Source organism: Chelonia mydas, chromosome 4 (assembly GCF_015237465.2).
Source record: "Chelonia mydas isolate rCheMyd1 chromosome 4, rCheMyd1.pri.v2, whole genome shotgun sequence".
NCBI classification, from domain to species: Eukaryota; Metazoa; Chordata; order Testudines; family Cheloniidae; genus Chelonia; species Chelonia mydas.
The window spans coordinates 54,177,860-54,204,608 of record NC_057852.1 but is presented as its reverse complement, the minus strand read 5'-3'; the positions used below and the strand labels follow the sequence as shown (position 1 = coordinate 54,204,608).

General features: G+C 43.2%; 1 long non-coding RNA gene across 1 annotated transcript; it reads right to left on the bottom strand.

Annotated features, from left to right (window-relative positions):
- Positions 1-4,492: 4,492 nt before the first annotated feature.
- LOC122465634 lies at positions 4,493-26,428 on the bottom strand. Its single transcript, XR_006290618.1, has 3 exons — positions 26,045-26,428; positions 8,772-8,868; positions 4,493-5,208 (listed from the first exon to the last, which is right to left on the bottom strand). It is a non-coding gene; the product is annotated as an uncharacterized LOC122465634 (long non-coding RNA).
- Positions 26,429-26,749: the final 321 nt, after the last annotated feature.

Here is a 26,749-nt window from a genome sequence, read left to right as displayed (position 1 = left end):
TTGTCGCGGGTGGTTCTGGGTACATATCGTCTGGCACCCTCCCTCCATGAAAGCAACAGCAGACAATCATTTTGTGCCTTTTTTCCTGGGTTACCCCCATCACTGTATGTCTCCTGGGTGCTGGCAGACGCGGTACTGCATTGCTACACAGCAGCAGCTCATTGTCTTTTGGCAGCAAACAGTGCAGTATGACTGGTAGCCATCGTCACCGTACTCCAGAGTGCTCTTTTAGCCGACCTCGGTGAGGTCAGTTAGGGGTGCCTGGGCAAACATGGGAGTGACTCAGCCAGGTCATTTCCCTTTTAAGTTTCGTCTCATGGAGATTCAGTCCTGCCGGCAGTTCTACTGCACCGTCTTCTGCCAAGCACCCAGAAGATGACAATGGCCAGCAGTTGTACTGCACCATCTGCTGCCAGCAAGATGTATAAAGATAGATGAAGTGGATCAAAACAAGAAATAGACCAGATTTGTTTTGTATTCATTTCCTCCTCCCTTCATGAAATCAATGGCCTGCTAAACCCAGGGTTTTGAGTTCTATCCTTGAGGGGGCCATTCTGTTTCTCCTTGATGCAAAGCCACCCCCTTTGATTTTAATTCCCTGTAAGCCAACCCTGTAAGCCATGTTGTCAATCGCCCCTCCCTCCATCAGAGCAACAGCAGACAATCGTTTCGCGTCTTTTTTCAGTGCAGACGGCATAGCACTGGGAACATGGAGCCAGCTCAGATCTCCGCAGCAATTATGAGCACTATAAACACTGTGCGCGTTATCCAGCAGGATATGCAGAACCATAACCTGCAAGAAAAGCAAAACCAGGCGAGGAGGAGGTGACTGCAGTATGGTGACGAGAGCAATGAGGACATGGACATAGACTTCTCACAAAGTACGGGCCCCTGCAATGTGCACATCATGGTGTCAATTGAGCAGGTTCATGGTGTGGAAAGCCAATTCTGGGCCCGGGAAACAAGCACAGAGTGGTGGGACCACATAGTGTTGCAGGTCTAGGATGATTCCCAGTGGCTGTGAAACTTTCGCACGCATAAGGGCACTTTCATGGAACTTTGTGACTTGCTTTCCCCTGCCCTGAAGTGCAAGAATACCAATATTAGAGCAGCCCTCACAGCTGAGAAGCGAGTGGTGATAGCTTGCAACGCCAGATAGCTACTGGTAGGTCGGGAATCAATTTGGAGTGGACAAATCTACTGTGGGGGCTGCTGTGATGCAAGTAGCCAACGCTATCACTGAGCTGCTGATATCAAGGATAGTGAGTCTGGGAAATGTGCAGGTCATAGTGGATGGCTTTGCTGCAGTGGGATTCCCTAACTGTGGTGGGGCGACAGACGGAACGTATATCCCTATCTTGGCACCGGAGAACCAAGGCAGCAAGTACATAAACCGAAAGGGGTACTTTTCAATGGTGCTGCAAGCACTGGTGGATCACAAGGGACGTTTCACCAACATCAAAGTGGGATGGCCAGGAAAGGTACATGACGCTCGCATCTTCACAAACTCTGGTCTGTTTCAACAGCTGCAGCAAGGGACTTACTTTCCAGACCAGAAAATAACCGTTGGGGATGTTGAAATGCCCATAATTATCCTTGGGGACCCAGCCTACCCCTTAATGCCATGGCTCATGAAGCCATACACAGGCACCCTGGACAGTAGTCAGGAGCTGTTCAACTATAGGCTGAGCAAGTGCAGAATGGTGGTAGAATGTGCATTTGGGCATTTAAAAGCACGCTGGCGCAGTTTACTGACTCGGTTAGACCTCAGTGAAACCAATATTCCCATTGTTATTACAGCTTGCTGTGCGCTCCACAATATCTGTGAGAGTAAGGGGGAGCCGTTTATGGCAGGGTGGGAGGTTGAGGGAAATCGCCTGGCAGCTGATTACGCGCAGCCAGACACCAGTTAGCCAGAGTGGTTAGAAGAGTACAGGAGGGCGCAGTGTGCTTGAGAGAAGCTTGGAAAACCAGTTTCAGGAATGGCCAGGCTATGGTGTGAAAGTTCTGTTTGTTTCTCCTTGATGGAACCTCCCTCCACCTCTGGTTTCACTCTACTTTCCTGTAAGCTAAGCAGCCTCCCCTCCCCCCTTCGATCACCACTTCCAGAGGCAATAAAGTCATTGTTGCTTCACATTCATGCATTCTTTATTTATTCATCACACAAATAGGGGGATAACTGCCAAGGTAGCCCAGGAGGGGTGGTGGAGGAGGGAAAAACAAGGCCACATAGCACTTTAAAACTTTAAAACTTATTGAATGCCAGCCTTCTATTGCTTGGGCAATCCTCTGGGGTGGAGTGGCTGGGTGGCTGGAGGCTCCCCACCGAATTCTTGGGCGTCTGGGTGAGGAGACTGTGGCACTTGGGGAGGAGGGTGGTTGGTTACACAGGGGCTATAGGAGCAGTCTGTGCTCCTGCTTCCTTTCCTGCAGCTCAACCATATTCTGGAGCATATGAGTTTGATCCTCCAGCAGCCTGAGCATTGACTCCTGCCTTCTTTCAGCAAGCTGACACCACCTACCATCTTCAGCTCGCCACCTCTCCTCGCTGTCATATTGTGTTTTCCTGCACTCTGAGATTGTCTGCCTCCACGTATTTTGCTGTGCTCTGTCAGTGTGGGAGGACAGCATGAGGTCAGAGAACACTTCATCACGAGTGCGTTTTTTTCGCCTTCTAATCTTTGCTAGCCTCTGGGAAGGAGAAACATATGCAGCTGGTGGAGGGGAAAAAAGGGAGAGTGGTAGTTAAAAAGACATATTTTATAGAACAATGGGTACACTATTTCATGGTAAACCTTGCTGTTAACATTATGAAGCACACGTGCTTTCATTACAAGGTCGTGTTTTGCCTCTTATTGAGGGTATGCCGGTTTGGTGTGAGAGATCACTCATGCAGGGCCGGGCAGCAGAATTCGGCTTGCAGGCAGCCATGATCAGCCACAGTCTTTTGGCTTCTTTAACCCTCATAAGATGTGGCAATGGTTTCAAACAGCAGCGACCTCATTTCCCATACGAAGTAGCTGTTGGGTTGGCCATTAAAAATGGGCTGGCAATTTAAAAGGAGGGGCTGCGGTTTCCGGGTTCACGTGCAGCAGAAACCCAACTAACCCCCGCCGCCCCCCCGCCCCAATTCTCTGGGATGATGGCTTCACCCCTCCCCCCACTGCGTGGCTAACAGCGAGGAAGATTTCTGTTCAGCCACAGGCAAACAGCCCAGCAGGATCGGGCACCTCTGAATGTCCGCTTACTAAAACCACCCCATTTCAACCAGGTGACCATGAATGATATCACTCTCCTGAGGGTAACACAGAGAGATAAAGAACGGATGTTGTTTGAATGCCAGCAAACACCGGGACCATATGCTGCAATGCTTTGTTCTGCAATGATTCCCGACTATGTGCTACTGGCCTGGCATGGTAAAGTGTCCTACCATGGAGGACGAAATAAGGCTGCCCTCCCCAGAAACCTTTTGCAAAGGCTTTGGGAGTACATCCAGGAGAGCTTTATGGAGATGTCCCTGGAGGATTTCCACTCCAACCTCAGACACATTAACAGACTTTTCCAGTAGCTGTACTGGCCGCGAATGCCAGGACAAATTAATCATTAAACACGCTTGCTTTTAAACCATGTATAATATTTACAAAAGTACACTCACCAGAGGTCCCTTCTCCGCCTTCAGGGTCTGGGAGCCCGCCTTCGGTGGGTTCGGGGGGTACTGGCTCCAGGTCCAGGGTGATAAACAGATCCTGGCTGTTGGGGAAACCGGTTTCTCCGCTTCCTTGCTGTGAGCTATCTACAACCTCCTCCTCATCATCATCTTCCTCACCCCCAAAACCCGCTTCCGTGTTGCCTCCCACTCCTTGGACGGAGTCAAAGCATAGGGTTGGGGTAGAGGTGGATGCACCCCCTAAAATGGCATGCAGCTCATCATAGAAGTGGCATGTCTGGGACTCTGAACTGGAGTGGCCGTTTGCCTCTCTGGTTTTTTGGTAGGCTTGCCTGAGCTCCTTAATTTTCACATGGCACTGCTGTGCGTCCCTATTATAGCCTCTGTCCTTCATGCCATTGGAGATTTTTTCAAATATTTTGGCACTTCGTCTTTTCGAACCGAGTTCTGCCAGCACGGATTCGTCTCCCCATACAGCGATCAGATCCTGTACCTCCCATTCAGTACATGCTGGAGCTCTTCAGCGATTCTGGGACTGCATGGTCTCCTGTGATGATTAGCTCTGCATGGTGACCTGTGCAGATGAGCTCACCACGCTGGCCAAACAGGAAATGAGAGCGGGCCTTTTCCTGTATAGCTGGCCAGTGCATCTGAGTTGAGAGCGCTGTCCAGAGCAGTCACAATGGAGCACTCTGGGATAGCTCCTGGAGGCCAATACCATCGAATTGTGTCGACAGTACCCCAAATTCGACCGGGCAAGGCTGATTTCAGCGCTAATCCCCTTGTTGTGGGTGGAGTAAAGAAATCGATTTTAAGAGCCCTTTAAGTCGAAAAAAAGGGCTTCGTTGTGTGGACGGGTGCAGGGTTAAATCGAGATAACGCTGCTAAATTCGACCTAAACTCATAGTGTAGACTAGGCCTAAGGTGCCACAAGTACACCTCGTTTTCTTACTGTACTATGAGTTATTCTAATGGCTCAGTTGGAATTTTTAAAAACAATGACAGAGAAATGAACAAAAACCCAAGAAGAAAGTGAGCAAAAAAATATAGAGATGTGAAATTGTTTTCCAAATGTAGGCCCAGATGTGAAGTCAGAGAAGTCTCTTTGGGTTTACACTGGCAGAGCTGACAGTAGGATTTGGCCTGTGAACACCCTCTACTACAGATATGGATTGTAGATTTGTAACAGAACTGGAAACTTCTGAGGTTCAATTTCCATTTGGCTCTGACAAAATATGAGTTCTGGACATGGTCCCAACAGGGCTAGAATTATTTTCAAACAATAATCTCTTTTGTTTGCACAGCATAGTCTTCCACTTAGTTATACATAAATCTTTTAAATTAAATTTCCCTTTAAAAAACCCAGTGTTTAAAGGCATAAAGTGGTTTACTAAATTCAAAGAGGTTTTATGAAACCTAAAATTTGGGGGGAAAGGGGTGTTGTAAAGCCCAAGCCAACACTAAATTCTCCCATGCCTACAAAATAGGTGAATCTGTCACAAACAGAGGAGTAGTTGTTGTTCTGGTTTCCTTTGCTTTTCCTGTAACAAAGAAGAACAGACTGCTACTTTACAGTCAGCAATGGAATCAGTCCTCTTTCTCTCTCTCTCTCCCTCTTCAAACCATGCTTTTCAAAACACAACTGCTGTGGACCACACACAGAGCCCGAGGTTAACATTATTACTGCTCCTGTGTCAGGCCTTTCCTGATCTGCAGTGCCAAACCCACTGCTTATTTCTTTATTAAATAAGATTTTTTTTCAGTAGCTGTGTCTCCCTCAGCCTTAGTACAAACTCTTTCCTTAGAGGGAAAAGGTCAGCATTGTGCTATCTCTTTGGTAAAATTGCAGAGTCAGCATTGCACCAGGGAAGTTGCAGACAGTTCCCATCTTCTCTGTCCCAGTTACACAAAAGGCAAAAAACCCCCAAAAGAAGTAAACATGTTTCTCTTTCCTTCTTTCATTTTGTGTTTGAAGAGGAAGTGTGTGATTCCGTTTAGGAGCTTCAACTCTGATTACATTAATTCTTTCGGCTCGTCTCAGGGGCATCAGATTCTTCCAAATATACCTCAACTTAAAATTAAGATTTGTCCTGTGATGTTACTGACATAAACTGTGACTGTATAGATCACTGTTGCAACCAGGGTCTGATGGTGGCACCAGTTCTTATACAGAGGAGGCCAAGTGGGGTGTCTATTTGAAGGTTGTAGTTTGCTGGTTATGATTATGCTGTCTGTATGTGTGTATCATTTTTGTTCTTGAAGTTATGAATATTGGCTATGTATTTGTTTAATTCTAAGTAGCCTCAGTGAAGCATTTGGTCAGCTTCTTGAGAAAGAATTATTCTCAGTAAGTGCCCAATCAAGAAACACTTAACTGACAATGGACTTTGGGAGACGCCAATCCACATCTGAGCTTTCCTGGGAACACTCAAATTAACATGTAAACAATGGCGTCGGCCTGCAAAAAGCTGAATCATTCATAGACATGTGACTTGCCCAGGTGACTGCAAACTCCATCTTGTTGAGGGGATTTTACACAGAAGAACAAAGGGGTTTCCATCCACAAGAGAAAGACTATATAAGGCCCTGGAAACCGCTCCATGTTGTCTTCAGCTGGCTCAGAAGATGGCCTCTCCACCCCAAAGAGAAGCCTGAAAGAAACTGGAACAAAGGACAGTAACTACTGGGGTGTGAGTGATTGCTGGACTCAGACTAGGAAGGAGTCTAGACTGTGAAAGAAGCTTATTGGAACATCTCTGAGGGTGAGATTTACCTCCATTTAGTTTCCTACTGTATTAGGCATAGCCTTGCATGTTTGTGTTTTATTTTGCTTGGTAATTTATTTTGTTCTGTCTGTTATTACTTGGAACCACTTAAATCCTACTTTTTATATTTAATAAAATCACTTTTTACTCATTAATTAATCCAGAGCAAGTAATTAATTCCTGGGGGAGCAAACAGCTGTGTATATCTCTCTATCAGTGTTATAGAGGGCGAACAATTTATGAGTTTACCCTGTATAAGCTTTATACAGACTAAAATGGATTTATTTGGGGTTTGGACCCCATTGGGAACTGGGTATGTGGGTGCTGGAGACAAGAGCACTTCTCAAGCCGTTTTCAGTTAAGCCTGCAGCTTTTGGGGGATGTGGTTCAGACCTGGGTCTGTGTTTGTAGCAGGCTTGCGTGTCTGGCTCAGCAAGACAGGGTACTGAAGTCCCAAGCTGCCAGGGAAAACGGGTAGTCTCAGCACATTAGGTGGCAGTCCCAAGGGGGTTTCTGTGACTCAACCCGTTACATGTCCTTCTATAAAACATGAAGTTCTCCTTAATCCAAAATGTGTCTCTGTGACATGGGACAATGTTGGTAGTAAAATCTTCCCACCACAATAAATCATACACATCCTTCAAATGATAAGCAGCCATTTGGGGCTTATTTCCTAAAATGCAGCAGTCCCAGAGGGAAAAAAATTGAACTTCTGCCCATGTGCTCAGAATGGCTCGCATTTAACATGCCCTTTGTCATCACAGCATTATCAACATGCAATCAAGCCATTTCAAATACATCCAGGTATAAAAGATACTCTCAACTATCTAACAGATCATCATTATTTACTTTTACTTTACATTTACTTATGATGATCAGTTTCAACTCACTGCTCTCACATTACATTGCTTCATCTAGCTTTTTTATAGGCAGAGCTATGAAGAGATTTCTGAGCCAGGGGATACATCTCTCTTTTACACTCTGTGTGCTACCTTTCCTCCTAGTGAAGTCTTTCTTAGCCCTTTCTCTGTCTTTCCTGTTCTCTCTGCCCAGCACAGTCTTCCTCCCTCCATTCTGTCCCTCATTCACATTCCCTAATACTCTTTTGTAGCTCATCCTCTTCTATATGTCTTCTCTGAAAACATCCACTTGATGTACAACAGCAGTCAAAAGAGCAAACAGAATGCTGGGAATAATTAAGAAAGGGACAGATAAGAGGACAGAAAATATCATGTTGCCTCTGTATAAATCCATGGTACTCCCACATCTTGAATACTGTGTGCAGATGTGGTCGCCCCATCTCAAAAAAGATATTTTGGAACTGGAAAAGGTTCAGAAAGGGCAACAAAAATGATTGAGTGTATGGAGTGGCTTCTGTATGAGGAGAGATTAATAAGACTGGGACTTTTCAGCTTGGAAAGGAGTTGGCTAAGGGGAGATATGATGAGGTCTATAAAATCATGTCTGGTGTAGAGAAAGTAGATAAGGAAGTGTTGTTTACTACTTCTCTTAACACAAGAACTAGGGATCACTCAATGAAATTAATAGGCAGCAGGTTTAAAACAAATAAAAGGAAGTTCTTCTTCACACAGTGCATGGTCAACCTGTGGAACTCCTTGCCAGAGGATGTTGTGAAGGCCAAGACCATAACAGTGTTCAAAAAAGAACTAGATAAATTCATGGAGGATAGGTCCATCAGTGGCTATTAGCTAGGATGGGCAGGAATGGTGTCCCTAGCCTCTGTTTGCCAGAAGCTGGGAATGAGCGACAGGGGATGGATCACTTGATGATTACCTGTTCTGTTCTTTCCCTCTGGGGCACGTGGCACTGGCCACTGTCAGAAGACAGGATTCTGGGCTAGATGGACCTTTGGTCTGACCCAGTAGGGCCATTCTTATGTTCTTATATCTCCTCCCCCTTTCCTACACCCCCCTTATTCTCTCCACCAGCTGCGTGCCTCCCATTCTGCCATGTGTGTCTCCTCACCCTGACATTCCTGGCCTTTGCCCTCTCACCACAATTAAGAACATTGAACTGGCACCTCAGGCTAGTAGCAAGGAACCCAGGTTTTGGGAGCTCTTCCACTTGTAATATTGGGAGCAGAATTAATGGCCTTGTTCTAATCAGTGCTCTGATCCCTCCTCTGCCCAGAACTGATAAGAACAAATATTTCACAAGCACTGTAGCAGCTGGGGAGAGCATCCTGTTCAAGGCTGGTAGGCTCCCTTTATTAAGCACATGGGCTGTCTTTATCTTTCCCCATTCACAGTAGCTTTGCTCAGAAGTACTAATACATCATAGAAGCGCTAAGATAAGACAAGATCTAGGTAGTTTCTTACTTGGATGACTGGATAGTGAAAGTCAAATTCTTCCCCCACAGACTCATTCAGTGATACAGGAATCATTTTTTATTCTCCACCATCTAGGATTGATAATCTGCAAAAAAAGATATCTTCATATTTCTCACTGTATATATCATCAAGAAATATGGCTTCGTCCCAAGAAAGGATAACCAGCAAACAAAATTCAGTTAGAAGCACTGGGCTACTAAAGAATCCCACACCCAATTGGCTTCATTACTTATTATGGTTAATTATGTTGTGCTCCAAAGCTCCTTCTATAGGCTCAGCTTCAAAGCCATCTTCCTCTGCCTATTACTATAGAAGGATCCGCATTAATGGTTAGAAATCAGGCTTCATCTCTGTAAGTTCTCATTGCTAATGGACATACATGCCCTTTCACGGATTTGACTAATCACTAGAAGATCCAAATTGGGTCATAATAATATTAAAATTTTCATCTCAATTATTCTCTCTCTTCTAAGACTCAATTATCCAATTTGACTCAAGCCTGTATGGTCAGAAATAGACTAGCTCCATCAGAGATTTTAAAACAACAGTGATTAACTGAAAACTATTCAAAGGTCACAAAAGCTTGACTATAACATTGAAAATCAGACTTGTTACCTCCTGTGGTAAAGTCACATAGAGTTTAATAGGAAGGAAGTCAATTGTGTTCTATAGAAATTACTCTATAAACCTGTGGCATTTAATAGAATTTTATATCAGAAATTAATTCTTTACAGGTGAGTTTGTGTTTTACAGGAAGCTATATGACTTTTCATAAGTGGAGAACATTGCTCTTCTTTCAGAACTGCCATCAAATGGGATTCAGTCCCTACATCTGGTTGTCAAAAAGTACAGTCATATCAGAAAAATCTAACAGGTTTAAAGAAAAAGATGCAGAAATACTGGATATATTCTCCTTTCCCTGAAATCACAACCTGGGAAGTACAAAGCAAACCTGAGCCTACGAGCATCTCCTTGGCAAAAATACCATTGGCTCTTAATATTGTTCATTCTTACATTGATGCCACTTTCCTGTTCCTGGGTTCTAGGGTTCACAGGCCTGCTGACAGGTTCTGTTATTGAGCATGCATGTGAATGGAGGCTCTTACGTGATTTTTTTCCCCTCCCAGTTATCTTCATGCTCCTAAATTTCAGGCATCTGGTCACATCACAGACCTGTAATCAGACTTGAAAATATTCTCTGAATGCTACTTACATAAGCAGATTAGTGCCAAGAATGGTGCCTCCAAAGACAGAAAAATTCCTACATTTTGATCACTCCAATACTCCCAAGGACAGGAAAAGCCATAAGTCTGTATAGCTGGAGCTACATTAGAGAATTCCATTTCCCATGGAGAAAAAAATATCACTTTCCCTCTCCTGCTCATTGACATTTTTTATGCATTTCACAGGACAATCAGGACTGCAGCTTCACATTTTCTCTTTTCTTCTTAGAGTATTTTAATAGTTTCCTTTGGTGCAGCATAGAAAAGTAAAGTTCAACTTGTCTGTCGTTTGGTTTACAGAGTTCAGGATTTTCAGTCTCCTTTTCCATGATAACCTACAAACGTATGATTGTGTTAACTTGTGCTTGGGGACAGCAAAAATTAAAACATAACAACAACGTTTATGCATGAAGTTTAAGCTGGTAACACTTTGTATGTGTGGAGATCACACAACGTGTGGAACAAGGATACTTAAAGATGGTTTGAGTAATACAGAAATAATACAACCAACTTAAAAATAGCATATCTGGATGTGAATATGAGGGACTGGCCTAGCTAATCAGTTCCTAGCTATTAGGACAGAAAATTGTGTATCATTACTAAATTGGCAAACTCATCTCTTGACAACAATTAGGCTGCTGATGTGCTGAGACCACTGCCTATCATGCTAATCAGCATTGTTTCACTGTTTCCTTGTATTCCCCCATCTGTATCAGTCTGTTGTCTCTTGTCTTATACTTGACTGTAAGCTTTTCGGGGCAGAGACTGCCTTTGTTCTGTATTTGTACAGCACCTACCACAATGGGGTCCTGGTCTATGACTAGGGCCTGGTCTACACACAAGATTTACCGGTAGGTTGACCTTGTTATGTCATTCAGGGCTGCAAAAAATGTCAACCTAGCTACCCCCTCTCAGGGAGATGGATAACCTGTATCAATCGAAAAAGCCGTTCCATCTATGTAGGAAGTGTCTACATTACAATAGCAGAGCTGCAGTACTATGCCGCTTGTAGCAGCTGTAGTATAGACATACCCTAGGGCTTCTAGGCAGTGGGGAATACAAACAAACATCATAATCCCTGATTGATACATAAGCAAGTGTCATGCTGTAAAGAGATGTCTCTTCCCCTACCAGCCTAGGGATAGAGGGATAGAGGACCACATGCAGCATGACCTTGTATGACTCAGAATGCCCAATGCAGAGTTTCCTCTCTTTTCCCTTCCCTATGACTAGGCCTTCAAGCCTGGGGTTCCTCACTATTCTTTCCTTTGGTGCTGACCTAAGACTGGGGGTCCTAGTCAGAGGAGCTCCCCTCATCATTAAGCTCCACTTTGACTGCCTAGTGGTGAGGAGAGTGAAGAGGTCACCCAAAGAAATGCAGATACCCCAGAATATTTCTGTTAAAATTTGGGGCTAGGTTTGGGAGGCCCAAATCACCAGGGAACTTTACAGATTCTAGAGAGCTCCTGCTTGCTACGTTGCACTAAAAAGGTAAGCTCCACATACCATCTTTTGGGCCAGAGGTTGTGAAGTCTTGAGAACCCAATAGGCCCTGGCTCACCCATGGGTTTTCCAGGTTCCATATTCATATTTGATTTCTAATTGGATTCAAATTGGAATTCAGGCCTGATATTTGTTTATTTGTTGGGTGGTAGCACCAAAATTTTAGATATATTCCTATTTAGACCTAGGAAAGGCCCTCCAAAATATATATATATATATATATATATATATATATATATATATATATATTGCTCTTACCTGTCAGATTTTTTAGCTATAATGGCAGCAGCAGACCTGCTCTTATTCCTATTTGAAAACTATTTGAGTTCTGTAGAATATACCTGATACATGGAGCATGGGGGGTGGGGGGCAAATACTAGGAGAAGTACTCTCTTTTAAAAGCTAATTATCCAATTCTCTGGTGGATGGAGTTCAAGATCAGAGTACTCACTAATAATGTGGGTGGTCTGGGCTGCTCTGTGGTGAAGCTGAAAGCTGAACTCAGTGTAAGGGCGTGGACTGCACAATGGGAGAAAGAAAGGGTGAATTTATTATATTTTACTTTGTGTAGGTTAGAAATTGTTCATGGAAATACCAGTGGTGATAGAGTGTTGGGAGAGCTAGAGAGCTTCATTTTAGTTTAATAAAGTAAGATACTTGACAATAAATTGAAGCAAAATGAAATTAATTTCCGTATTCGAAGTGGCCCTGAACCAAAACCCCAGCTGCAAAACAGCCCTGAATTCAGGAAATATCAGATCTGGAACTGAACTTTGTGGTGCATGCTGGCCCAACTCAATTTCAAAAATATGAGGCTATTATTATCCTGACAATTTGCTTTTAGTTTATATCCCCTTCTCCCACCATCAGCCTCTTTTTCCATAGACTGTAAACTTTTCTGGGACAGAGATTTTGTCTTCCTTTGTATATGTACAAAGCTGAGCACAATGGCTCCCCCAATCCTGGTTGGGGTTTTCAGTCATTACCACAGTGCAAACTTTTGGCCACAAGTTAAAATTCACCTTTCAGTAATAGATTTGAAAGGCTCCACATCCTGTTCCTGTCTTCTGAACAAAAGATTTTCAGCCACTCTTGTAGTCAGGCTTGCTGTTTCTTTGTCAGAGAGGATATTTCCCTTCCCAAAAAATTACATTTCTGCACTCCATGAACAAAATTATGCCTGAGTTATTGATGCACCACAGATAGGGTCAGGTGCACTGCCTGAGCAGCTGTGTCTAAGGCCTTTGGGCCAAATTCTATGTGTAAATGGATAAAGCGCCATTAACATCAACAGAATGCCTATTTACACCAGCAAATAGTTTGGCTCATTATGCCTGTGAATGGTTTAACTCCTCCAGGGTCATTGGAGAAAACAGATTGGGAATCTGCTCTTGCTACACTCTTGAGACAGTACCTCCAGCATCCCTTCTAGGGTAGCTCTGTTGAAGCAGAGAAGTCAGAGCCATGGCCCTAAACTCAGTCCCTTAACTCAGTCCCTTTGGGCCTGTCTGTGCTGGATGACATCTTTTCCTGCATTCCCTCACTCTGCAGCCAAAGGATTGCTGCACTTTGGTTGGGTGTACTAGAGAAGAAAGAGATCCTTCTATACTTTCTCCATCTAATACACTCATGCAGGGCCAGGCATAATTTGGCCCCAAGACTTACCCTACTTGGGACAAATTTAAGGTGAGGATTTTGTTAAGAAAAATAAGTGGGCCTTTCATGAAATTCTTGGCAAAACATCCTCAGATGTTTCCTGTTTTCTTTAGATGATGTGAGTGAATTATTCTGAGTGATTATTGTGAGCAAGGAGACTTCCTACCTCCATGCTTTAAACATTATCTGGAGAGTACCAATTTCAAGGACTCTGGAGTGTCTTATGATTGCACCATTCAAGAGTTTCATTCCTTATTACTTTAGTTTTCACTTTATTATGATTTATTTGCTTGGGCCAACTCACATGGGTTCTCTGCACTCACTGCATTTTTTTCTAATTTTCTTCAAAACAGCAATGCCCACCATATTGTTCAGTAACTTTTTCATTACATTTTTCTAATGCATCAGATCTCTTTAGTAACTCTGTAGTGGTATTATGCATTGCCAATAAAAGCTGCAGCTCACTGGCATTACACATGTTAATAGCTCCATTAAGCGGTTATATACAATGGACCAGTTGACAGAGAGTCTGTGTGATACAGCAATGGGCTAAGGTCAGACTGGTAAACTGGGATAGACTGCTCCTTTGGGAATGGAAGATCTGGGCTTTCTGTGAGTATCCAATGATCAGGGGCTGGATACCACGGGGAATACTCTGAAGGGACTTGTGGGCTGGGGTGTAACTATTGTCAAACTGTAGGGCAAAGGCGGGGCTGGTATAGCCCAGAGGAGAGTGCTTGGGTGACTGATGGGCTGGTTGTGCCAGGGAGCTAACAACCAGCTGGCATAGGCAAGCCTCCCTAGTGCTGGAGGCAAGTGGCAACAAGGTGACTCAAGAAGCATCACAGCTCCATTAAGCGGTTACGTACAATGGGCCAATTTCTGATCTCATTTACATCCCTCTAAATCAGGAGTAGTTACTTTGGATTCACAAGGGTACACATACAAGAATACAGAAATTGACTCAAGGTATTCTTACTGTGCAATACTATAATACACTGTATTAAAGCCAGGCTGGGGTCATTAATTGCCCAAAGCCATGATCAAATTTGGTGACTGCATCTTTTTAATGTCAAGCAGACCACAACTCCCAGAGGTGCACTGGTGGGAATTTATCACTACATAAAGGTTGCCTGCGGAACCTTAATTCTGCCTCCTTGTGTGTTATGCATATACAATTTTAATTGCATGATCCCATGTTATTTTTTCTACAGAACCTCTACCTCTACCCACAGGATAGACTGTGCTCAGGGAATGAGATATATTTTTTATTTTCAGCATTCAATGAGTGCCCCTTGCATTATTTACTGCACACTATCCAAAGCCTGCAGTGAATAAAACAAATATTAATTTCCTGGCAGTCTTTTCTAGGGTGCTCATCATTGCAGTATCTGAGTGCATCCCAAAAATTTTAAAAAGTTATCTCCACTATAGCATGAGAGCACTGTCCCCACTTTACAGATGAGGAGACTGAGGCCTGGTCTACACTAGGTGGGGGGATTGATCTAAGATACGCAACTTCAGCTACGAGAATAGCATAGCTGAAGTTGACGTATCTTAGGTGGACTTAGAATCACTTACTTCGCGTCCTCGCGGCACGGGATCAACAGCCACCGCTCCCCCGTCGACTCCGCTTCCACCTCTCGCCCTGGTGGAGTTCTGGAGTCGACAGCAGAGCGATCGGGGATCGATTTATCGCGTCTACACTAGATGCAATAAATCGATCCCCAATAGATTTATCACTACCTGCTAATCCGGCGGGTAGTGTAGACTTGGCCTTAGATAAAGAGACTTCTCTGAGGCCACACAGAATCAGAATTTGAACTCAGGACCGCCTGACTCCCAACTCTGTATTTATGCCCCAGACGATACTGCCTTAAGTACTGAGCTGTGACAGATATGGCAGTTTCCTCGAATATCTTTGGCAAATATTATTGAATTAAGTTTAAATAGCTTTGGAGTCCATTGTATTAAATGCAAAGCGTAAGTATTATTGTGGATGATCAAAGGACTGTAGTGAACAATGTGGCATACAAAAATGAATTTTTGGGAATGTGTGTGAGAAGTAGATTTCCTGAGAAAAATCTAGGGGGAAGTGAATGCAAATTCCCATCCCCATCCCCAGCCTCTGATTATGCAAAAACTCAGGCTTTTGAAATTATGCCCTGAGGAGAGGGTGATGGTCTGCTGATTACCCATTCCCAAGGTCCCAAGATCAAAGGCCCAAACTGTATAAAGGAGTGACTCACAGATTCATTGGTGTTCTTATTCGGAGCTGAAGCTGTTGTGAACCTGTGACCCCAGAAAAAAACCTTCCTGGGGTTTGAAGGACTGACTGCTTCCGCAGCCCTTGCTGGAGGGGGCGGTGGTGGAGTGATTTCTGTTAAGCTTACTAGTGTGTGTGTAGCTTCTTTTATTGTTTTAATATGTTTTCTCTGTAATGCTTTCATTTTAAGAATAAATATGGTTGCTTAGAAAGAGCTATGTGGTAACTTATACCGATGGGCAATTATGAAATGTGAGGCTTTCTGGAAAAAAAACCAAACAAACAGAACAACATGACTTTGAATGTGTTGGTAAGCAAATTGCTGCAGGCTTTCAGTCCAGAGAGAAACTTGGAAACATGAATTAATTCGGCATTATTAGTTTCTCAAGCCTCAAACATAATCATTTATATCATGCAATGGAGATGTTATCAGTCGTGTATGTAAAATATGAAGAAACATCCTAATGATAATTTTTGTCTGTATCTCATGTTCATCTTCTCCTCTTGCCTTGAAAATATATTAAACACACCAGAAAATCATCTTCCAGCAGAAGGGAGGACTTCAATAGCACAGATATAGGTGTGAGGTTTTTTTGTGGGAGTGGTGGGTGAAATTCTGTGGCCTGCGTTGTGCAGGAGGTCAGACTAGATGATCATAATGGTCCCTTCTGACCTAAATATCTATGAATCTATGAATCTATGTTGTTTCTAGCCTCTGAGGAGAAAGCAAAGCAAGCCTGCTTAAGCAGTCACTTATTGGGGAAATTCAGTGTAGGCAGGGAACTGTGCAGCCTGCAAAAACTCCAGTCAGGAGGGACAGAGTTGTGGGTCTCCCTCCATGAGAGCTGACAGAGGAGGTGGCAGGAGCTTAGGTCAGTACCCTTGTGGATCATGAGGAAGGGAATGTAGGTGCAATTGCACTGAACTGTGACATGAGCATCAACAGCTCTCATTGGCATCATTTGCAGCTGCAAGTGCAAATCAAACCAGAGAGTTTCAAGGTAGGCACCCAGAAAATGAGGAACATACACAGGAACATGTGAGAAGTTTAGCTTAAATGATTCACTGAGCATCATATAGGAAGACTATTGTTGAGGCAGTTATAGAACTGAGTTCTCCTAGGTGGCATTTACTTGCATTTATTACAAGACCATCCCCATCCTCTAATTCTTCCTCAGTTCCCTACTTATTCTCCATACACCTTCCAATTTCTAGAGCAAATGTAGCAGGGATTGTACAAAGAGCCTCACTATTTAGGAAATCTTAAAGCATTCCCTGAGCACCGTCAATCATCTGCACTGAATGAAGCAGAGGGCCTGTGGAAAAAATAGACTAGTATGCGATCATGTAACTGAAGACTGTACCATAATGAATTCACATAAGGGGGCCAAATTAAGGGTGCACTGTGCAACATTGATTCTATTATTTCCTAACATCCCAGGGCTTGACTTTGCAAAACATTCTTTCAAAGAAGTTTTTTAAAAAATGCTGCTTTTCCTACAGTCTTCTTACAAAAAAAATGTAAAACCAAATTCCCATCACAGCTGCCTCCAACCCCATCACATGAACCCTGATTTTTCAGCACTGCAACATATCTTGAACTACCAAACTAAATTAGTTAGCAACAGGATAAGACTTATCTCATGGGAAAAAAGGTCACTGGAGACATATGTGGGGTCTGGAAGGGTAGGAGAGTGTCAGGAAGAGCCCCGCCTGGCTTTCTCCCTCCCTCACACTGGAGAGGTTACTTGTTTCTGGAGTTCCTAATGCGGTGTATGCTGCTGCTGGGGCCTGGCCTTAGATGCTGCCAAAATTTTGTTCACAACGCAAGCAGCAGAAGGGAAGTGATGATTTTAAAAAGTTTAAATCTCAGCCAAACCTGAACAGAGTTTCGTGACACGGACAAACTTAATTTTGGCATCTTTGAAGTTTTGAGTGCTTCCCTTTGCAGTGCTAGTAGTTTTCTTTGAAACATAGTTTTTTTTTCTGTGTAACATTCATATAGAATTGTCAGCCTAGAGATAATTTTATATGGTGTAAATTAACTTTTTTCAGGGTTTTAAACAAGTATTTGGGCAGTGTAGGTAAACATTTCGTAGTAAAATAGTTTGGCTAGCAATATAGTCTTTTCTATGGTCTTTCCTTTCTGATATTTTAATGAACAAAAACAAGGAAAAAGTGACTGCTATATTTAAGTTTGAAAAATAATCACTGATTGCACAATAGTAACTTTATATCGTTTTTTAAACAAAGACATGATAGAGCTGTGAAGATACTGATGTTTTGAAGATGTGAAGAAACATTCCATTGTGAAGCATTATGCAGTAGTCGCCTGTTACTATTTGGCGTGAGATTACAGCCAGTTATTTACAAACCTATTAAACTCTGAGTTGGAACAACGAAAAATGCTGATGACAAACTAAATGGGACAGTATTAATGCACGTTAACAAAAAGATAAAACAAAATACAAAACATTTGTTTTAAAACTTTTGCTGTTCTAAACTTACAAAGCAAATTATAATTAAGGTAGACATACTGTCTGTAACAGAGCACTGCTGTCTTACAGTACTTTTTAAATAACACATATAGTTTGTACTGTAACTGACTGTTTTTAGACTCCCTAATAAAAGATCATATGGGCTGCAGTTGGTAAGCACAACAAGTTAAATATACTCTGGCTGTCTTAACTCAGAATTTCCTTGCTTTTGTGGATTTATGTTAACCCTCTAATGTTCTTTTTAATGATTTTTAATGTTATTTTATCATTAATCTTATTATTATCCAAAAAACTAGCTGAAAATTAGTGCTATAAGGACCAGCAAGCACATTTGTACAGCTTGAAATGTTTAATTGCAAACATGTTGCTTACTTATAGGAACAGACTGTCCTTAAATTCTATGCTTGCAAGAAATACTCATTTTTTTGTGTTTTCTTTGGCTTTACGGATTCTACAGAGAAAAGAAAATAAGATTCAATAGTTTTACACTTGACACCTTCTATTACCACTGAATCAAAAATTTACTAAATAATCAATTACACTCACTAAAAGAGAATAAATGGCACCGAGGGCTTTGCAGGATTGGACCTCTAGTCAGGACAGGAATTAGTGCAGAACTATTCTGATTTCTCATCTCTGGAATTATCCCCAGGTAGGTTCTGCAACAGCTGCTTTAGAAGCTTCTAAAGTAAACTCACATCACGAGCTCTGCAAACCACATTATGGGGATCCAAGATGTTTTAGTTGATAGCATTGTGACCTCATTTTACCCTCAACAAGAGGAATCTTTTTTACCTCTCAGCCAACTCTTTGCATTCCTTTACTCTGTATTGTGAGATACAAAGTATTATAAGCCAATGTAATATGATGTTCTAAAACATTTTCTTCTTCTGTACAGAGGACGTGTTGAAGTAACCAGTTACCCTGGCCTACCTTCTATAAACTAAAAGATCCTAGTTTGGCAACAAGAAGAATTATAACTTAGAGATTTCCGAACATATTTTTGATCATAAAAATAAATAGGTAAATAATAATGCTTTGCAGTAAGGTAGCTCTTTGTGTTTCCCATATATTTATATGGTCTCTACTGCCATAGTATCAGAGCGCCTCTGACATTAATGAATTTATCCTTACACAACCCTCTGATATAGGGAAGTATTATCCCCATTTTACAAATGGAGAAACTGAGGTAGAGAGAGATAAAGTAACTCTCCAAGATCACACAGGGAGTCCAGCAGAGCTAGGAACTGAATACCAATCACCTAAGTGAGTCCCTATCCAGTGATATAAAAACCACAAGATCAACCTTCCTCTGTTGTTTCACTTATGCAGTGTAGGTGCTATAGTTCTGACCTATTGCTTACATTACTCAATTGTTGTGTGCATGTTTATTTCCCTAATCCTCCCACATGAACTAAATTTTAGCCCCCTATTCCCATCATCAAAGTCCTTAACAGCTTTCTTCCTTCGAGGTGCACGTTACATGCATCCTCAATAGGAAAATATGTGAGGAGAGCCTAGGGTCCACCACAACCTGCTAACGTGTGAAAACAACAATCTGTTTTAGCCATACTAGGATTCTACCTTGTGTGAGCTAACACCTGGGAAAGAAATATCTATTTTGTCAGTGCAGACACACCTTTACCTTCCAGCACAGATCTCATTAGTGATTGCATCTAACTCAACACTCTCCTGTCATAGAAAAGCCACTCTGTCCAATGTCTCTTCTTAACAGAGTGAGCACTTTGAGGCTGCTGCACCATTCCCAAGCACTAAGCAAGCACATGTCCATGTTATATTAATGCCTATCATTTCTGTTCTACCACAAATAAGCTCACTTTTGTAACTATTCTCATGGCTGTTCTAGTTTTCACTCCCAGTGTATAGTGCTGATAATTCATAACAGCATATGCCAGCATTGCTCCAGCCTGCCTCACAGCAGGAAAACCTTACCGTTTCTGGCCATTACTGCAGCCTCATGACTCAGTTCAGTGTTCCTTTCTTCTTTCATTCTCTCTTAGGCCCACTTATATAGGGCCTAATCCTGCCACCTTTACTCAGGCCCATAGGCACTGACTTCCCCTCTTTCCTGTGGGTGCTCGACCCCCATCTTCCCCCCAGCCCTGCCCCCACTCCACCTCTTCCATGAGGCCCTTACCCTGTCCCGCCCCAATTCCAACCCCTTCCCCAAAGTCCCCATCCCAACTTCTTCCCCAAATCTCTGCCCCGGCCCTGACTCCTCCCCTGAGCGCACCACATTCCCGCTCTTCCCCCTCCCTCCTGGAGTGTGTTAACACTGCCAAACAGCTGTTTGGCGGCGGCTGGGCGGGAAGCGCTGGGAGGTAGGTGGAGGAGCGGGGACACAGCACGCTCCGGGGAGGAGGTGGGGCGGGGGGTGAGGGGAGCTTGGCTGCTGGTGGGTGCAGAGCACCCACTAATTTTTCCCATGGGTGCTCCAGCCCCGGAGCACCCAACAAAGTCGGCACCTGTGCTCAGGCCTTTAATTCCTACCTCCCCAAACTAAGAATTGTGACATTTTATGGCTTAGTTTGAAAGCCTGGCAGACTGAGGCCTGGCCCACATTACAAAGTTAGGTTGACCTTGTGTCGATCTAGTTGTGCATGTGTCTACACTAAAATCTGTCTCCCTCCTATGTAAATACCCCATTACACCAACATAGTAACACCACCTCCCCAAGTGGTGTGGAGCCATGGTCAATGTACTGAGGTTGTTGCAGAGCAACTGTAGACACTGCATGACCTATCTCGACTCTAACAGTCCTCCAGCAGCTGCCTAACATTGACTGCTCTGCTCGCAATTGTGAACGCCACTGCCCAGGGGTCCTGTAGTCCAGAAGGTCCCGCCTGGTCCCCCGTAAAGACCCTTGAATTTTTGAAATGCTTTTTCCTGATTGCCCAGTAGGGTGAGCACACCTTGCAGCTCTTCATTGTTGTGTATAACTGCCTAGCTAACCATACTGGCCACACGCTCCAAAGATGCTCCAGCTTGAAGTAGACAGGAGATATTGGATGTCCTGGGCCTGTGGGGAGAAGAGGCTGTGCAAACACAGCTACGGACCATCTGAAGAGATGTTGACATCTACAAAGAGATTGCACGCGGGATGCAGAAGGGGTGTCATAGGGACCAGCAGCAATGCCACGTGAAAGTCAAGGAACTGCAGCTAGGCGTACCAGAAGGCCAGGAAGGCCAACAGTCGATCCAGTGCTGAGCCGCAGACCTGTGCTTTTACAAACAACTGCATGCGATACTTGGTGGAGACCCCACCACCCTCCAGACCACTGTCAATGCCTCTGAGGAGCCTAAGCCAAAGGCCCCTGGTGCGAACAACGAGGAAGATGTTGAGGAAGAAGATGCACAGGCGATGGAGTGGTCCAGTTGTTCAAGAAGCCAGGACCTGTTTCAGACTTGACTGCAGTCCACTCAGTCCTGGCAGTTGAGTACTGATGAGCTTGATGTCAGGGAAGTATCTGTGTGTAAGCGTGAAAATTTATTGTCCATTATATTGATGGCATCCCCAGCTAAACAGTACACAGCAATCAACTTTTCATTAATTTACTTGTACTAGCAGAAGTAGCAGTACAACCAACAGAGGTAGGCTTGTTATCTGCTTTTCATTGCCCTGCAGAGTTAGGCAAGGGGGACCAGGCAGAGCAGTTAGTTTATGTCCACAGGGATGTCCCTGGAATCCTCCTGAGCGATCTCAATGATACTTTCATGGAGGTACTCTGCAATCTTGTCCCAGAGGTTTCTAGGGATGGCAGCCTTATTTATTTCTTGAGGGTAGGACACTTTCCCCCACCAGTCAGTGATCACTTTGGCAGGCACCATTGTAATAGACAGGCTAGTAGCATATGGGCCCAGGTGGCTTCGGGACGCCAGCAGCTGCTGTGATCTCTCTGCCTTTGTTACTTTCAGGAGTGAGATCAGCTAAAACCACCACGACCTGTGGAAAAGTGTCAGTATCCAGTGCCACTGCCCTCTATTCATAGTTCATGCAACTGAGCAATTCCCTCCGCATTTCCCTCACCTCTGGTAGGCCATGCTCACCATGGCTGGTGCAGTGCGTGGTGTCGTTTACAGGCACTCCCAAGCAGAAGTGTCAATGAACAGGTCTTGTTTAAAATTTTAGGAGAGCAAGGAAGGGGAGTTCGGAATCTAAATTCGCTTTCCATTATGACTATACGGACAGTGGTACACCTCTGTGTGTTTTATCTGCTGCGGCTGCTTTTTATGGCCTCCCCCTCTAACCCCATGAAATGCCTGAGCCAGCTAAGGAGGAGAAAGACAAGGACTTGGGATGATATGTTCAATGAAATCCAGCAAGTCAGTGCTTCATCAGACTGTGAGCACAGGGCCTGAAAGGTAAACGTTACAGACTGCCTGGAGAAGGAAAGGAGTCCTGATGCACTTAGCAACCATGCTCCAAATTGGACAGAAGCAGCCCTGAGTTTCTGCTGCCCTACCTGAAACTAGGTTAGAAGGGCCCCCGTATATGGTGACAGAGGTTGAGGTTTTTAGGAGGGATGTGCACTACTTAAATAGGAGCTTTAGAGATTTCACAACAATACAAAGAAAAGAGGCCCAGTGCACTTTCTCTATGTCCCAACTGGAGGCAAAGATGATAATAATATCAATAATATGCATAGAGCAAGTCAGAGAGCTCTACCTACATGCTATTTAAAAACATACATGTGAACCAGCTTAAATTAGCTCTTCTGGATTTAAGATGAGGAAAGTGAGTAGCAAATTTTTTATGGGCAACTGACTAACCCAGAAACCCAAACTCAGAACATAAGTGCCCCAGCCTGTTCTAGCATGGTTGCCCTTGTGATTACTTGTTTTGAACGTCCATAGGCTCATCTGGAAAATAACAATCCAACCTGACTCCTCCATTGAATCTTACTTTAATATCCAGTATTGAGTTACAGTAGTGACACATTTCCTTAGGCAGTCAGAAAAAGTTGCCTTTTAAAAAGCCTTTTATTATGGAATATGTCCTGCTGAGAATGGAATTCTTGGAATGTTTTACATAGAAAGATTCTATAGATCACAAAATGTGCCTAACACCTTTAAAGACATACTTGCAAACGGAGTCAGACTTCAAAGACGTATCATTCACACTTTGCATATGTTGCAGCTGTTTTCTATGTCCAAACTGCCTAATCAGGTTTTAGTTAAGGAGCAATTACTAAATACCTTCCCCTATCATTTCTAAGAGAAGCTATGATATAAGCATAGGACTGGGAGCCAGGAACTCCTGAGCTCAAAACCTAACTTTGTCACTGACCTGCTACGTGGCTTTGGTCAAATCACTGTATCTCCGTTTTCCCCAATCAGAAGACAGCTAAATATTTACCTCTCTCCTGCTTCAGGGTGTTTTGAAGATTAAAATCAAATCAATCATATGACTGGAAGGGACCTCTAGAGGTCATCTAGTCCAGTCCCCTGCACTCACTTGTAATGTTCATATAATACTTCAAAGATGAAACGATATAAGTGCTTAGTATTATTAATTGAGCAACTCTGCCAAATAAACGGTTTTCATACTCAGACCAAGCATGGAAAGTGTTAGTCTGAAATTATTATTTTTACTAAAGCAATAACAGCTTGAAAACAGGAATTTTGTATAGAATCTGTATCATCACTAGTGAAATAATACTAACTCTAACCTAGTTTAATGGTTTTGTGTCACTACTTATCCCTACTAAGGACTTTGGATGCAAGTGCATTTATATTTGTACATGTACCTTAGACTGAAAGTCTGCTCTTTGTTGTTTTATTAGTACTCTGCTGGAGTCTCCTTTCTTCTTGTTTTTAGCAGCAGGGCTAGTTCCAGTGCAGCTGCCAGCCTAGGATTCCTCAGGTTTCTAACCTTCACTTGATCTGTTTTTCATTTCACTGTAAATTGGTTTTAAATTAGACTTTTCTGGTGCTGTACTTTAGGGTATGCATTGCTCCAGTCAGACAACAGATTTGTCAGATAGTGCTGTTTGAGGTATTTCTGGTTTTTTGGGTGGGTATTTTTGTTTTTTTTTTTTAATTCTAATTCTCATTTTAAACAAAACTATTACAAAGATTAAGCAAAATTTAGAGAGGCCACCTACAATGAAGTTATTCGTACAAAAGACAAATACTATGAGAAGATAACCATATTATCATTATCCTTACCAAAAAATGAGTAGTTCTACTGTTCACTCATTACCCACTTGTGATGGGCAGGGCAGCTGAGACAATTTCCTCTAGTACTGAGTAGTAAGTGATCAATTACAAGTCTCTCAGGAGCCCACTGTGGCAGAGTCAGAGGGTTACATTGTCCAACTATTAATTTATTGATGGGTTTTGATTTGTAAAATATTTTTATTCAGCACTTTACAATCCACCCTAACAGTAACAACAGAGCCAAAGGCCACACACACAGACAATTAAGAGTCAAAGTTAAGTATTTAAATCAGGGCTTACGCTTTATGAACAACAGATGACAGTCAACATTTTACTCAGTGGCATACAACATGGGCTCTAAAAAAATAATTCTACTAGTTTCCCTTTTCAGGCCAAGCCTAGAAGTTCATCTTAACCATTTCAGTTTGGTGAGCTTCAGATTCTTCTCAAAAGGCGAGGAACAATCTCTAATGTTATTAATGATCTTTTCTAGAGTCAGACAAGTGTTGATTCCGTTAGCCCTATGGAAGAAATCTTTGCTAAAATTTGTTAGTCTCCAAGGTGCCACAAAGACTCCTCGGTTTTTTTTTTTGCTGATACAGACTAACATGGCTACCACTGAAACCTTTGCACCAGTAGTACATGATGAAAATTCTAGCTACTGCGAGAACAATGGTGAAGAACATTTTCTCGTATTTACTCAGGTCATGTGAAAACAGGCTGCTTAGAAACAAAGCTGTAGGTGTAACATACTCTGTACAGTGGCGGATTAGCCACTGGGCCAACAGGCCTGCACCCAGGGGCCCCTGCCAATTGGGGAGGCCCTGGAAACATGGGCACCACCACACCCTGACCTGCTCCATCCACCTGGCACTCCTGCTGGGGAGCTGGGAAAGCCTCCACACCCAACCCCACTCCCTAGCAGGAGTCCAGGTGGGGCGAGGGGGGCAAATCCCACACCCTGACCCCATTTCCCTGTCAGGAGCGCTGGGGGGGTGGTAATCCGCCTCTGACTCTGTACTTCCAGTAAATCTTCCAAGAACCTTGAAACTTTCTCTCAGAAAAACAGTTCCCAATTTCTGTCTTACCATATATCATAATTAACATTCCTTTTACATAGCTAACTGTTGCTATAGAAACTGAATAAAATTAAATAGAACAAATCAGTGTCTTTTATTAATTGAAGGTTCTTTTCTTAGTATCACCAACCCCAAAAGGTTCCAAAATCTTGAGACAGTACCCTGCCAAAATCATGAGATTTTAAAATATATATATTTTTCTGCCTTCTGATTTTTGAACTGGCCCCATCCATTCCTGTGTTTATGTGACCCTTGGTGCTGCCCACTCTCACAAACTTGAGTATGGTGATTTTAACAAGAGTGCTCAGTCCCACATCTGCCCGCAGGGGTGGATTTAGGGGCAGGCAACCCAGGCTTAGAGGGCACCCCTGGGCTCAGGGTGCTATTTTTGTTGTTAGTGACAAAAAGGGAAAAGAGAATCCTAGCGTGCAAATTTATCATCTTATAGGACAGGGATAAATCATGCATGCAAATCGTGCAAAGTTGTGAAATGGGCTACAAATGCAATAAAAAATAAGGTATTCACAAGTTTAATAAATGGAGGGGGGGCTCTGAAGACACTCCTCACAAGTTGTGCCATTTGGTGTAGGGCTTGCCCTGTCTGCCCATCCCCCTCTTCAGCAATTAATTTTGCACCCCCATCAATGCTATCCCCCCATTTCCCACATCAGTTCTGCCTCTAAATCTGCTTGCCACATCATTTCTGCCTGTTCCTCAGAACCCACATCTTCCCTTGACTGAGCCTCACCTCTGTCCGGGGGCGGCAGGTGACTTTTTTGACAGCTGAGGCACAAATCACAGAATAGTTATTTCCACCCCCAGCCAATGTATAATTTAATAACTATTAAAAGCTTACCTTAGTTTATAGTGAAGCAGCTGGAGCTTGAGCTCAAGCCGCCACCATTGGCTCCTCACACACAGGGCCCATCACACAACAGCTCCAGCCCCTGCAAGCCCCCTGCAGCCCAGGCTTAATTGCTACAATCCTGCTGTGACCTCACCAAGCCATAATTCCTGCAGCAACACCCCTATGAAGTGACTCCTGGGTATGATAAATTGCTATGGTAACAAGGCAGCTTCATGAGGCACTATTAACTATACCAAGATTTGAGCCTCAGGCAGCACTACATTCTTCAAACTTTCTGGTGTTGCCTTTTGTTACTGGAGAGAGAGAGAGAGAGAGAGAGAATTCGCAAAAAGAAAAGGAGGACTTGTGGCACCTTAGAGACTAACCAATTTATTTGAGCATAAGCTTTCGTGAGCTACAGCTCACTTCATCGGATGCATACAGTGGGGAGATTTATATACACAGAGAACATGAAACAATGGGTGTTACCATACAGACTGTAACAAGAGTGATCAGGTAAGGTGAGCTATTACCAGAAGGAGAAAAAAAACAAACAACCTTTTGTAGTGATAATCAAGGTGGGCCATTTCCAGCAGTTGACAAGAACAGTAGAGGGGGAAATAAACAAGGGGAAATACTTTTACTTTGTGTAATGACACATCTACTCCCAGTCTTTATTCAAGCCTAAATTAATTGTATTCAGTTTGCAAATTA